This window comes from Poecilia reticulata, chromosome 3 (assembly GCF_904066995.2).
Source record: "Poecilia reticulata chromosome 3, P_reticulata-male-v2, whole genome shotgun sequence".
Lineage (NCBI taxonomy): Eukaryota > Metazoa > Chordata > Actinopteri > Cyprinodontiformes > Poeciliidae > Poecilia > Poecilia reticulata.
The window spans coordinates 34,895,713-34,908,522 of record NC_088832.1 but is presented as its reverse complement, the minus strand read 5'-3'; the positions used below and the strand labels follow the sequence as shown (position 1 = coordinate 34,908,522).

General features: G+C 38.2%; 1 pseudogene across 1 annotated transcript in view; it reads right to left on the bottom strand.

Annotated features, from left to right (window-relative positions):
- Positions 1-1,718: 1,718 nt before the first annotated feature.
- Positions 1,719-12,810, bottom strand: part of LOC103462998 (up-regulator of cell proliferation-like) — a 28,366-nt pseudogene continuing 17,274 nt past the window's right edge. Inside the window, exons 5-6 of the transcript XR_014087038.1 lie at positions 12,099-12,156; positions 1,719-7,647 (exon numbers count right to left, since the gene is read on the bottom strand). The product of XR_014087038.1 is annotated as an up-regulator of cell proliferation-like (transcript). The remainder of the gene's footprint in view (positions 7,648-12,098; positions 12,157-12,810) is intronic.

Genomic DNA, 12,810 nt, shown 5'->3' with positions numbered 1-12,810 from the left:
CATGACCAGACACCTACAGCAAGAACTAAAACCCTTGATTAAAGGGTTAAAGATGGATTAAAGATCATTCTGAAGCTGCTGCCCCCGCGACCTGACCCCGGATAAGCGGAAGAAAATGGATGGATGGATTAAAGATCATTCTGAAAAAGAAAATTCTGTCAAAATTACTGGTGGCAGTATTTAATGACTTTCTCTATCCAGGTCTTAACAATGTTTCTCAATTAAAGTATTTTAAAAGATAAAGTTTACAGGATGCTTTGGTGGTGCAGGGGTTAAGCACACCCCACATAAGGCTGTTGAGGGTTCGATTCCTGGCCTGGTGACCTTCCCTCTCTCATTACCCTACTTTCCTGTCATAGCATTTTCAAATAAAGGCCATTGGAGCCAAAATAAAAGTTTATGTCCATAAATGTAAACGTTGTAAAACTCAGTACTACATTAAAGTAGCATTCTAATTTTCTACAGCCAGGCTATTTTAACAACAGAAGACATCAAATATGTGAGGATGATGTTGCAAACTAAACCAAGAAAATGTGTAAAGTAATAACCCTATTGAAATAAATGCTTGTTTAATTGTTAAAAACTACTATAAAATGAAAGCTGAACTAGCTCCATGCGTGACTTTTAACAATCTGCCAATGTGTTTATGCCTGAGTGTTAATATGTTTGAGATCAGCAGCAGCAAGCTGTTCTTGGGCATTACATCCTTAAGCATTACACACCAGGCAGAAGAAAAAGTAGTTCCTATCAACCCCGTCTCATTCAGGCAAGATTTCAATCATTTAGTTACTTTTTAACGTGCTCTTATTAAGAGACATTGTCTCAAATGACTGAAGTATTGAAGGTATTGATACCTCAGTATCAAGCTGCACATCACTACCTTAAGCAAAACAGGATGCAGGGAAGAAGTGATTTAAATCTAAGAATGGATTAATATTTAAAACTTAAAACTAACTTTTATATAAAAAAATATGTATTTGTTTAAACTGTTACTATTGTGACAGTTTGGTATGAGCCAATCTGTGAAGGAAACTGAGCTCCTCTGCTTTCTTCCATTGGTCCCTGATGGTGTATTAGGGCCATTTCAGATAGAAAACAAGAAGTAACTTTTTGTCCAAAAGTCTCAAAAAAATTTTCTGTAGAAACAGAAAAATTTGGAAATTTGAAAATTTCTATTAATCTCAAATTTTTTTTTTTTTGCAAATTATTGACTTTTCAAACTCAGAAATGTCTTTGCTTTTTCTAGTAAATTTCTGAGATTGATGTGAAAATTTCCTTTTTTAGTGGCAATGTTCTTTTTTGTGACTACAATGACCCTTTTACGCAGTAAGAGCTCCCAGTGCCAACTGGAAACCAATCAGTGAGGAGGACGGTGTTATTATTGTCAGTCACAGTCTGGTGTCGCGCTGCTTGTTCCTTTCTTCTCCCCTTGCTCTCTGCAGCCAATTCCTGATCATATTAATTGTCATGATGCTCATGCTAGTTAGCATGAAGACGGATAAATGGTTTTTCTGTAATGGTAAATCAATTCTCTGCCATTAGCACATTGAGCATTGACTATACAAGGTTGATTGACAGCGCTAAGACCTTCCTCCTGGGTCTGATTGGTTGGTTTTTGTTGGAAGAGCTGCATTTCTTAAAGCTTCAATAGTAACTCAAGGAGAAGATCGATCGGGACATAGTGACAGTTTTGACAAAAATGGAGCAAATATGGCAGCCATGTTTTTATTAGTTACAAAAAATCTGACCAATGTTAATTCAAATCGATGTCCAGTTTATTTCCAAACTAAATTTTAAAACACATTTAAACAAAGTGCTAAATAATCACAAAAAGAATAAAAAATACGGAAAACCAAGAACCATTTTAAAAAGTGATGAAATAAAACATAGTATTAAAATCAGCCTATCAAATCACACTGTGCTAAAGACCAAAGAGAAAAAATATGAAATAAAATATAAAACAATTACCTTTGCCATCTTTAAAAATATGTTTCCATTAGAAAGAAAATGTTTCATGATCAATGCAATTAGTAATCAGTCTAGAATCTACAACAAAAAAGAAAAATATAATAGTACAACTTTGCATAACATTTGAAATTAATACATGTAGACAACTTATTTTTACGCTTGAGTTTTTTTCAAACAAAGAAAACAGCAAAGTGGACCTGAACTTAAATACATTGTGCACAAGCTTGGTGGATAAAGACGATTCAGATTTTGTAGTTCTACAGGCGTCATTCACACATTGCAATTCAATTATTACAGCATGAAAATTAGAAACATACTTGGAAATAAGGGGGTTAAAATTCATGAAAAACAGCCTGTGCGTGGCTGCACAGTGGTGCAGTTGGTAGCACTGTTGCCTTGCAGCAAGAAGGTCCTGGGTTCAAATCTGCATGGAGTTTGTATGTTCTTCCTGCATAAACTGGATGGACGGACATGGCCTGCACACCTTATATTTGTTCTCTTGTTACAGGATACAAAAGCACTTTTAAAACAAACATAATTTTAAAATACTTTAAGATGAACAACAAAAATTAAAATGACTACAATGAAATTTTAGGGGTATATTTTTACAACACAACTTAAACAAATAAAAGGAGAGAATGAGCTGGACTTAAATAATTTTTTGCTTAAAGGAAAAATACAGAGAAAATTGTAGCTGTAATAATAGAAACTACTAAAAACTTTGTAGTTTGTTTCATAATTGCTTGATTAAAATGATCAGTCATTCTAAGTGAAACCATTTCTTTCATTTCTGTCTTTTCCAGGTAATTTTTACAGAAGAGAAGTAGGGCCACTGGGGGAAAAAAGAAGTCTGAGAAAAAAGTCATAATTATTTTTTTCAGTGGCCCTAATTCTCTTCTGTAAATTGTTCAATGTTCTGATAAATTTGATCCAAACTCTCTCCACAGTCCTTAGGATTTTCAGACAAGTGTGCATTGATATACGCCGTATTGTGATTTTCCTGTTTAGTGTGTTAACGACACTAGAGGAATTTACTTTATGTTGAAAGCATCTTTTAATCCTTTCAGAGCGTCTTCCTTTGTGATGTTCAACCAGGCCTGTGGAACATCTGCTGGTTCTGCAGAATATTCTTCAGCAAATTGATCATTATATTTCACCAGGATGAACTTCCAGTAGTCTGAAGCCTCAATGCTGGGGTCTGGTGGAATCTGCCAGTCTGGATAATATGTTGTGTAATCTTTGTAAGGATGAGGCTTCCATTCAGTGAGTGAATTTTTGAATTTGGCATTACTTTGGACATGAGTTGTACAGAGTTCTGGAGCAAGTTTTTTGGTTTGAAGATAATGATATCTACCCAGACCTTGTGGTCGATGTATAGCTGCACTGTGCAGCTGGTGTTCTTTGCCTCCAGCTTCACATGGAGTTTTACAGAATGGACACTGATGCCCACATCCAAAAACTCGCTTAAAAAGTTCATCCTGAGGTTTAACTGTCAGTTTTTTCACAGTTTCATCGATGTCTTCAGATGTTAAATATTCATTCTCCAGCTGGGTTGTCAGGTTCTCCAATTCCATCTTGATACTGTCGATAAATGGATGACATGTGCTTTGGATTTGAAACAGGATGGTTTGTTCAGCTTCAACTGGAATTGAGATTTCTTTAACCAAAGATCCTCTGATGTTTTTGATGAGCTCTTTAGTGCTTTCAGTGTCATCTGGCAGAGGAACGTCACCTGGTCCTTTAGATGCTGCTTCTATAGCCTTTGAAATCTTTTCAGTTATGATTTTGAGGTTCCTGTTCTTCAGTTTATACAGCGTTTTATTCTGTGACATTTGTTGCTTTATGTGCTGAAATATCCAGTTCTTCATATATAGTTCATATTTATCTATGTCTTTTACAAAACATTCAAAGTCATCCTTCAGCAGCAACTCTTTGTGAATGTTGTGGAAAAATGAATGAGAGCTGTACTCTGCAGAATGATGGCTCGTTAAGATCTCATCCACAATGTCCACTCCCAGAGATCTGCTGATGAAATCTTCCACTGCTGGTTTGATACAAGCTGAATGTAATCATTGGCTTTACGTTGACAGTCATCTCTCTCTTTGTACAAATCAATAAAATCTGACTGATACTTAGCCTTGTACTTCTCCAGATGATTTTTAGGATTCAGGTTTGACAGAAACCTTTGATGCATTTTCAGGAATTTTCTTGAAGCGAAGCCACAAATGTGTAGCTTCAAATCAATCTCATACGTTGTATTTGTTTTATATTTCTTGTATTGTTCCAAATGTGTGTCGACATTTTCTAGTAGCTCTTTTGTGAAAGAGTCATGATAATCTTCATTTGTTTCTATTTTGCTCTGTAAAAACTGTTCACAGGATTCCAGGATAGAATCTGTAAAGTTTTGTAGTTCACTGGTCTTTATCTGCTTCACAACAGGTAATTTAACCATCCAGCCATCAATATATTCAGATTTAATTTTGAGTGGTTTTTTTCCTTCTTCATTCAAATCAACATTACTTAATTCCTGGTTTACATTTCGATTACAGAAATGGCCCTTCAGCTGCTTGAGGACACATCCAGCAATGTCTCGTTCTTTTAGGCCAGACAGATTTGCAGTAGATTCAGACCACATCTTCTCAAACTCATTTGTCAGCTGATCTTCAGACAGAGTGTAGGCCTTGGATTCACACAGGAGCCTCATGACAGCCTCTTCATTCACAACTCTGTATTTACTCTGTATTTCTTGAGCTTTCTTCATTTTTACTTTCAGTTCTAAAGTACGATCCAATTTATTTTCCACTGAAAGTTTGATTTCATTGGCAAGGCTGTTGATCCTGTTCTGAAAGTCAACTTTATATTTCTCTATCAGATTTACACCTCTGTCCGTCCTCTTGTAGTACTCATTGAGCTTTTCCTTCATTTTCTTTTCTTTATTCGTCATTTTGACTGATCCTTCCACTTTTTTTCTTATAATCTTGTTAGTTAAAACTTCCAATTGAGAGTCATTGTCATGGTTTAATATTTCTACCTCTGTCTGTTGCTGCCATGAGTGAATCTCTTTTCTGAACTCCCATTCCCATTGACTGAACTCTTTACACAGATTGTCATAAGCCTGAGCCACCAGGGTGTTTCTAAAACTAAAGATGAAGTTTTCATATTTAACTGACCTCCAGAGACTTGTTACCCATTCTAGAAACTCTGGGATCTGATTGGGTTCGTTGGTTTTGTTGCTCTTTATTGTCTCCAGAAGATTTTTCTTGAATTCAGCAACAGCTTCGCTGTAACCAGTGTTTATTGGAGCCATTGGTGGAGTGCCATGCCAGAGACCTGGGATGTACCAGTTGTTTTTTTCCACATCGTAGTCCAGGACATCAGTGAAAAGTTTAGTAGATGGAAGTTTTTCCATTTGAGATGCAATCTGAGTCATTTCATTGAGCTGATCCAAAAGACGTTTTCTCTCAGTCAGGCACTTAGAATCAGCTGAAACTCCAGCAACATTTTGGTGAACAAAGTGACACACATGGTTCTTTCCAACGTGGGTCATTCTCAAGAATGCATGGACTGTAATTTGCAGGATATCTTTCATTTCAGTTACATTCTCCATTGCTATATTGATGATGGCGATGTCACTTAAGCCAATGACGAAGGTTGCCAGCTGGTTATCATGTTCGTAACTGTCCTCAAGTTGAGCCAAATCAGGAGACTTGAGACCTTCTGTATCAATGAGAACTATGAAATCATAATCCAGTTCCCTTTTGTAATCTTCATTAACTCTGAGGAAGATCATGTAAACTCCTCTTGTACATCTGCCACTGCTGACTGGAAACTGGACACCAAACATGGTGTTGAGGAGCGTTGACTTCCCAGAACTTTGAACACCCAGAACCGTCAGAACCAGCAATCTACTCCTGTTTCCAACTTTCTTATGGACCTCAGTAAGTACAGCTGACACCCATTTTTCTGGGACGTTGGAAGCATCTCCATCCAGAAGCTCTAAAGGATGTCCATCCATCACCATCTCAGCAGCCAGTTGAGGGAGACGAGAGATTTCCTCTGTGGGTTTTTGTGAAAACTCGTATACCAGACCCATCTCTCTCATGAAATGCTCAAGTCCTAAAGAACTGTCTAACAGAGCCTGATCCAGCTCTTTAATGAGTTCTGGGTTTTTCTTTCTGCTCTGTTCTATGAATTGATTTCGCAGTTCAGACATTTTTTCTCTTGAGTGAGAGTCAAGTTTGAGTTTCAGCCACTTCAGGAAAAAATCTCGTTCTTCTTTGTTGCTTGTGGAAATGTTATCAATGAAACTCATACTTTCTTTACATAGTTTGCATTCTGCTTGTTGCTGTTTGATTTGTTTTTTTTCCTCCTGCATTTGAGATTTATTATCTTCTGCTCCTATAGCATCACACATATTTAGTCTACATAGGTTCATTTGTAGTCTTGATAACTTTTTCCAGTTTTCTCCCTGTAAAGGCAGGTCCTGTTTCTTGTAATCAGGTATACTCTGCAGCCTGATTCCTCTCATAATTTCTTCAGCTGCTCTCTCTTGTTTTTCACTTCTGCGTTCATCCACTGACAGTCCGAGTTCAACAGCTTTTTCACGGATGATGTTTGGGCCATTCTCTGTTTTTGCATGCTCCAATGATTTCTTTATATTTTCACAAAGTTGTTTTGAAAATTCAACTGGGTTTTCCTTTTTGCCTTTCACTATCACTTTGCTCATTGGGAAATCAATATTTTCCAACATTGTCTTGACAGACATCATCTCCTCCCTGTTTCTCTCCTGGCCATTCACAACCAAAAACAGTTTATTTTTCACATCTCCAGGAGCATTAAAAGTTTCCTGCTCATTTTCTTCAACCTTGTCCAGGAACACAAAGATAGCTGTAGAAACTTGAACTAGAAAACTGAACTGTGCATGTGACTCATTAATGTCTCCTCTCAGATTGACAAAACCAACTGGCTCTGGAAAAATGTCCAGATTTTCTTTCCCACTGGGAAGGTACCAGCAGATCTCCACCAGTCCATCAGATATCTGTCTTTTAATTGTTCCTCCCTCCATATCTCTGTGAATGAAGATATTTTGAGTTTGTTGGTCTCGACTGAGAATGTGATTCAGGATCTGAGACTTTGATAAACTGCTGTTCTTCAGACGAACAAAAGAAAACAAAGGAATATTTGCCTCAACAATCGTGTCCACAATGAAACCTTTTGATTCAGTCAAACTGTGAGGACGCCACTCTTTAACAATGCCTCTGAGAGCCCAAAGCATCAGGCCGCACTGACTGTTATTAACATGAGGCAACAACAGTGGGACAGAAAACTGACACATTGACATCTTGAGAGCCATTTCTTGCTGCAAGAAGCTGTCGGCACAAAGGAAAAGTGCTACTATCAGGTCGAGAGCATTTATCCTATGATCACTGGCAGTATAGAGGTCTATGTCAAAGGAGTTATCTTCATGTTCATCCTCTTCATTAGCTGGTAACAAAATACAGCTTCTACACTCAGCTTTAATCTTCAACAATTTTTTGAGGAAATGCCATGGAATGTCCTTTACTGATGAAGCAGGATCTTCATGCAAAGTGTCTTTGTTGATCTCCAGTAGAGATCGTAGAGTGAGCTTGTTGGGATAAAACTCTTCCAGGCCAAGTTTGGAGAGAGTGTTGTTCAATCCTGGAAGAGCAAAATAATCAGGTTTAGAAATTTTGCAGATTAATCTTAACAATTTAGGATATCATTGAAAAGTTAAATTACTTAAGAAATTTAGTTAAAAAAGAGGAACTCAAAAGAAGATTAATTACTTACAATCTTGTATAATATTGAAATTTTCAATGAAGCTTCATTTTGAGTTTCAATTTGCTTTAAACCATAATCACCAAAATAATTCAAATAAATTACTGAAAAAAATATGACTTTTATTGTAATGACATACATATAATGTCTTAATTTTGTCTGGATGCCAAGAGTGTTGTGCTTGTCTTTTTAGACTGCCACTGGATTTCTCATTGGATTTCCGTCTCTGACTTTTAGCTACACACTGTCATGGTGAAGTGCAGAAGATAAACCCAATAGCAGCGGGCATGGGCGCGGTATGGGGGGGGGAAAGTGATGACAATTCTGACAATTTAACAACAATTTAATTATTTATTTTTTGTTTATAGAAAATAAAAAACAAAAACCTGAGCCCTGTCAATTACAAAATTAATCATATTGTATTTTCAAAAGATTGTTTTTAGCAATCAAAATTTTATGTTCCCACTCCCAGAACAAAAACAAAAACAAAAACACACACACGCCCCGAACCCCCCTATCTGGGTTAAATGGTTTGCTCCTGCTTGGAGAGCTTCAGAGTGACTCTGTTAGCAGCAGGCAGTGGAAGATACGAATGATTGTGGCAGTTACTATGCTGCTAGAAGTTAGAAAATTAGGTTTTCAAAAAAATAGAGGGAAAGAGAAAAAGGCAAGAGTGTTAATTTGTAACCCAGTTTTTCTCCAAGAAGTGGGTAGACTGTGTGAGATTATGAACCATTTAGCATAGTTAGCTTAGCTACAAACTACTGCTTACCTCCTTTTCGCTAGCATTTAATGAATTAAGGGGAAAAATTAAGAACATATTCATATATTTAACTTGTCCCTTTTACCTTTTACCACGTGACAATAGATGAGTCAGTCAGCAGCAGCTCTGACCCACGTCCCTTCTGATCTGTTCTCTCCTGAGTGAAATTAAAGCTGCAGTTATGTAACTTTTATAAATATGTGTATATTTATATAAATAAATATACAAATGTTATATAAATATATTTTTTTCACATATTTTTTTAAAACTGTGAAAAAATTATGTTGTGACAGTATGATATCAGAGGTAATCTGTGAAAAATCTATTTCCTCTGCTTTCTCCAATTGCTAGAAACAACTAGTCTGAGGCAGGAGAGTTTTAGTGCTGTCAATCACAATCTGAACCCATATTTTTTATTGAAGTGAAACTGCAGCTTGAATAAAGTGCAATTACATAGGACTTTTGAGAAATCTGGATTGCTCTATGTGTAGTTCCACGTTGCTTTTGACTGTTGCTCATGGGGAGAGACATTTCAGTATCTAAAACTAATAGAAAAAGTTTACGCAACCTACTTGCATACTGGATGTGAACTGTTGGATGTTAAATCCATGAGCAGTAAATATTGTGCTAATTATCAGTATTGAACCAAAGAAAGGAAGGCAGATGCAAGCCTTCAAAATTGTGATGCTTTTTATGGGTCAAATAGACTCAAAAAATTGTAACACCAGCTGCACCAGCTGCAAATTTTTTGTCAGGGAGCCCAAGATTCCTGGCAGCGCCCCTGGCAGCAGGCAGGAGACTCATAGATTAATTTAATCCAGAATCAAAACCCACTTACACAAAATACAAAGTTCAGGTAGCTGGGGCAGACAAGACAGAAATGTCAGCACATGTGCTGAGCAAATAGTGAGGCTCGATCAGCACATGGTGAAGGGGGCGTGGCGAAATGTCATGGGGGCTCGAGAAGCAGGACATTATAATTGTCTTTATTCATGTAAACCAGAGGTTCCCAAACTGTGGGGCACGCCGTGCCATTGCAGGGGCGAGGGGGTTTCGGGTTGGCAGGGGCGGCTGGATGAAAAAGAAAAACAAAAAAAAACCATGAACGCTGTATGCGCTGGGTTCTTACCTTAGAACGGCCGACTCTGTTATTCCTCTGTCAATTTGATACAGTAACCCCTACTGTATGTTCCACACTTCCCATATCTGTGTCCTCTGTCACTCTATCAGCAGTTAAAACGGTTTAATCCGTTGTTAACATGTGGTAACCTGTTTTTCCGAGCCGCCTTTAAATGCAACATGAGCGTTACGACGCTGGGTTTACACCTGTGTGGCAGCAAAGGAGACCTGCTGGTGCTGTGCGGAGCTGCACAGGTGTGTTAGAATCATGGCAGCAAACCAGCAAAACGCAAATAACTTTTCACAGTTTTTCCCCAAACTAACCGACTGAGTTGAGTAAAGCTGTTGGATGCATGTAAAGTTAGCTAAAAGATGACTAGTTATATCAATACATCACCTTAAGCTTGTTAACAAATAGCTTATAGGCTAAGTTGTTGTCTATGTTCAGCTACATAGATTCATTTTGCCCCCCAAAAAGTCGAGCCCCCCACACACACACACAAAAACACATTGTTTAACCACACAGCTATTTGTAGGGAGGGGGGGGGGGGGGGGGGGGGCAGAAAATGTTTGGAAACCACTGGAGGGGCGCAGGACAAAAAGTTTGGGAACCACTGATGTAAACTAACAAACAGCAGGAGTTTAGGAGAAGCTCTGCTCTCACTTTGTTTAGACAAAGGGGACAAATGGCCTTTGATCTTGGAAGCAAATTGTAGGGAGTTTCCAACTTTTAAGAGGGTCAAAGACAATATATTAAAGAGAAAAAACACACCTTTACTGTAAAAGTTTGTACACAGGAGTAACAAATCAGATTGCTGTTTTATTTTGCTTTTGCATCAGCACTCTCCAAAGATGCATCTTTGCTCTTTTCCTTCTGTCCTATTTGTCTCAGGTAAATAAATGTATGTTTCTGTTGTTCTGCAGTTTCTGATGTAATTTCATATGTTGTCTTCTATTGGATTAAACTGAAATTCTGGAACGTCAACACTCATTGTTGTTTTCTGTGTGGCTTCACTTCGGCCCGCTGGGAGAACGTGGGATCCGTGAGAAGAAAATTGATCCACAGATTTTCTTAAAATATATTATAATCTAAATTCTTCTTTAACAAATTACACAACAAAAACAATAAATTTGTTGCTGACAGAAATTCAAACAATCTTTATAAAACGATAATAAAAAAACAATCTCCTGTCTGGACTGGAGCCAGACCAATTTTACCGTAACTTGCTTAAGGTAAAACTGTTTTGCCTTAAGGTAAATCTTAAGTTTTTTGTCATGGGACCCGAGATTTTTGGCGCCGCAGTGTTATGATGCGGTGAATGGAAGGTGGTGAGGATGAACGCAGAGACCCAGGTTGTGAAGGAAATGATGAATTTAATGATGAAGCTCGAACAGTCCAACACAGGCGGCACGGTAGAGAGTTTAGCACACAGCTAATTACCGGTAGCAACTGATACACAGAGGACTGAAAACGAGAGCTAACGCTAACCAGGACTTAGCAGTTCTACTGGAGAGCAGACGTGAGATGACAACAACTGACTTTAGACGAGGACCCGATAAGAGACAAAGACAACAGGTGGGTTTAAGTACACAGGGAGGGTAATCAGGAAAACTAGACACAGCAGCGATTAATCAACAGGGAGTACAGGACATCACAGAGACTCACAGGGGAACAAGGGCACAGGAAAAACCAATAAATAAATTTAAAAAAAAAAACGCAAATCGTCACACGCCCCTGCATTTATCTGTTTCAGTGCTTGGATGGATTTGGAGTCAACTGGTGACATCGTAGTGTAGAGCTGTGTATGGTAGCTAACCTTATTAGTTACTTAACCCAGAGAGACATTTAAAAATATGCAGGATACTAGTCCCTGAGGACCATAATTGAGAAATAATCCTCTATTCCAAGTAATTATGAATCTATCGTCATCATAATGACATACTCTGAGCAGTTCTGTCATTTCAAGAATCACAGTAATGAATTTGTGTATTGCATGAGCTACATGATCGTTTTAATTGCTTTTTTCATCCATCCATCCATTTTCTTGCACCCTTGTCCCTCAGTGGGTCAGGAGGTGCTGGTGCCTCTCCAGCTAACGTTCCGGATGAGAGGCGGGGTCACCCTGGACAGGTCACCAGTCTGTCGCAGGGCAACAGAGACAGACAACCACGCACACACTCACACCTAAGGACAATTTAGACAGACCAATTAACCTGACAGTCATGTTTCTGGACTGTGGGAGGAAACCGGAGTACCCGGAGAAAACCCACCATGCACAGGGAGAACATGGAGACTCCATGCAGAAAGACCGGGAATCGAACCCAGAACCTTCTTGCTGCAAGGCAACAGCTCTACCAACTGCGCCACTGTGCAGCCTTGCTTTTTTCAGTCTAGGCTAAATTTACACAAATAATGTACAGATAAAAATGCATATACTCTAAAACTTACCTTTAGTCTGTTGTTGATTAATTGTAGGCATGGTCTGACTTCCCTGTTTAGTAAAAACCTAAAGCAAAAAAATAAAATAAAATCATATTTTTTAGTTTCAAAATGCTGATTAATGTAAAACAAAGGAGCAAAAAAACAAATCTATATATCAAATCAATACATCATTTCATTAAACATTAGAAGGAACTATCAAAATCATTTCCTTGTTTACTTTTAATATTTTTATCTAACAAATGTGAATAGACAAATACGAAAAAAAGTTTCAAGTTCATCTTGACTTGACAGAAACTCTGGTAAAAGAAGATTTCAGATTGTGACAGGACCTGTGTTTATATCGGGTGGGCAGTCCTGGTCCTGGAGGGCCGGAGTCCTGCAACTCTTAGATGTCTCCCTGGTCCAACACACCTGGATCCAACAGCTGAATCTCCTCCAGGTTCTCCAGAGTCCTGCTAACAACCTCATTATTTGACTCAGGTGTGTTGAAGAAGGGACACGTCTAAAAGTTGCAGGAGACCAGCCCTCGAGGCCTGGAGATGCCCACCCCTGGTTTGTATCATACCTGCAACAAAAAGGAAGTTATTTGATAAGACTTGAACAGCAAGTTTCTCCCTTTATTTAAATTTGAATAGATTTGCATGACAGTAAGACCTATGCTGATGTTATTGTGACAGTGAAACTTTTCACCTGCACTTGTGATTGTGGGACAGTGTGG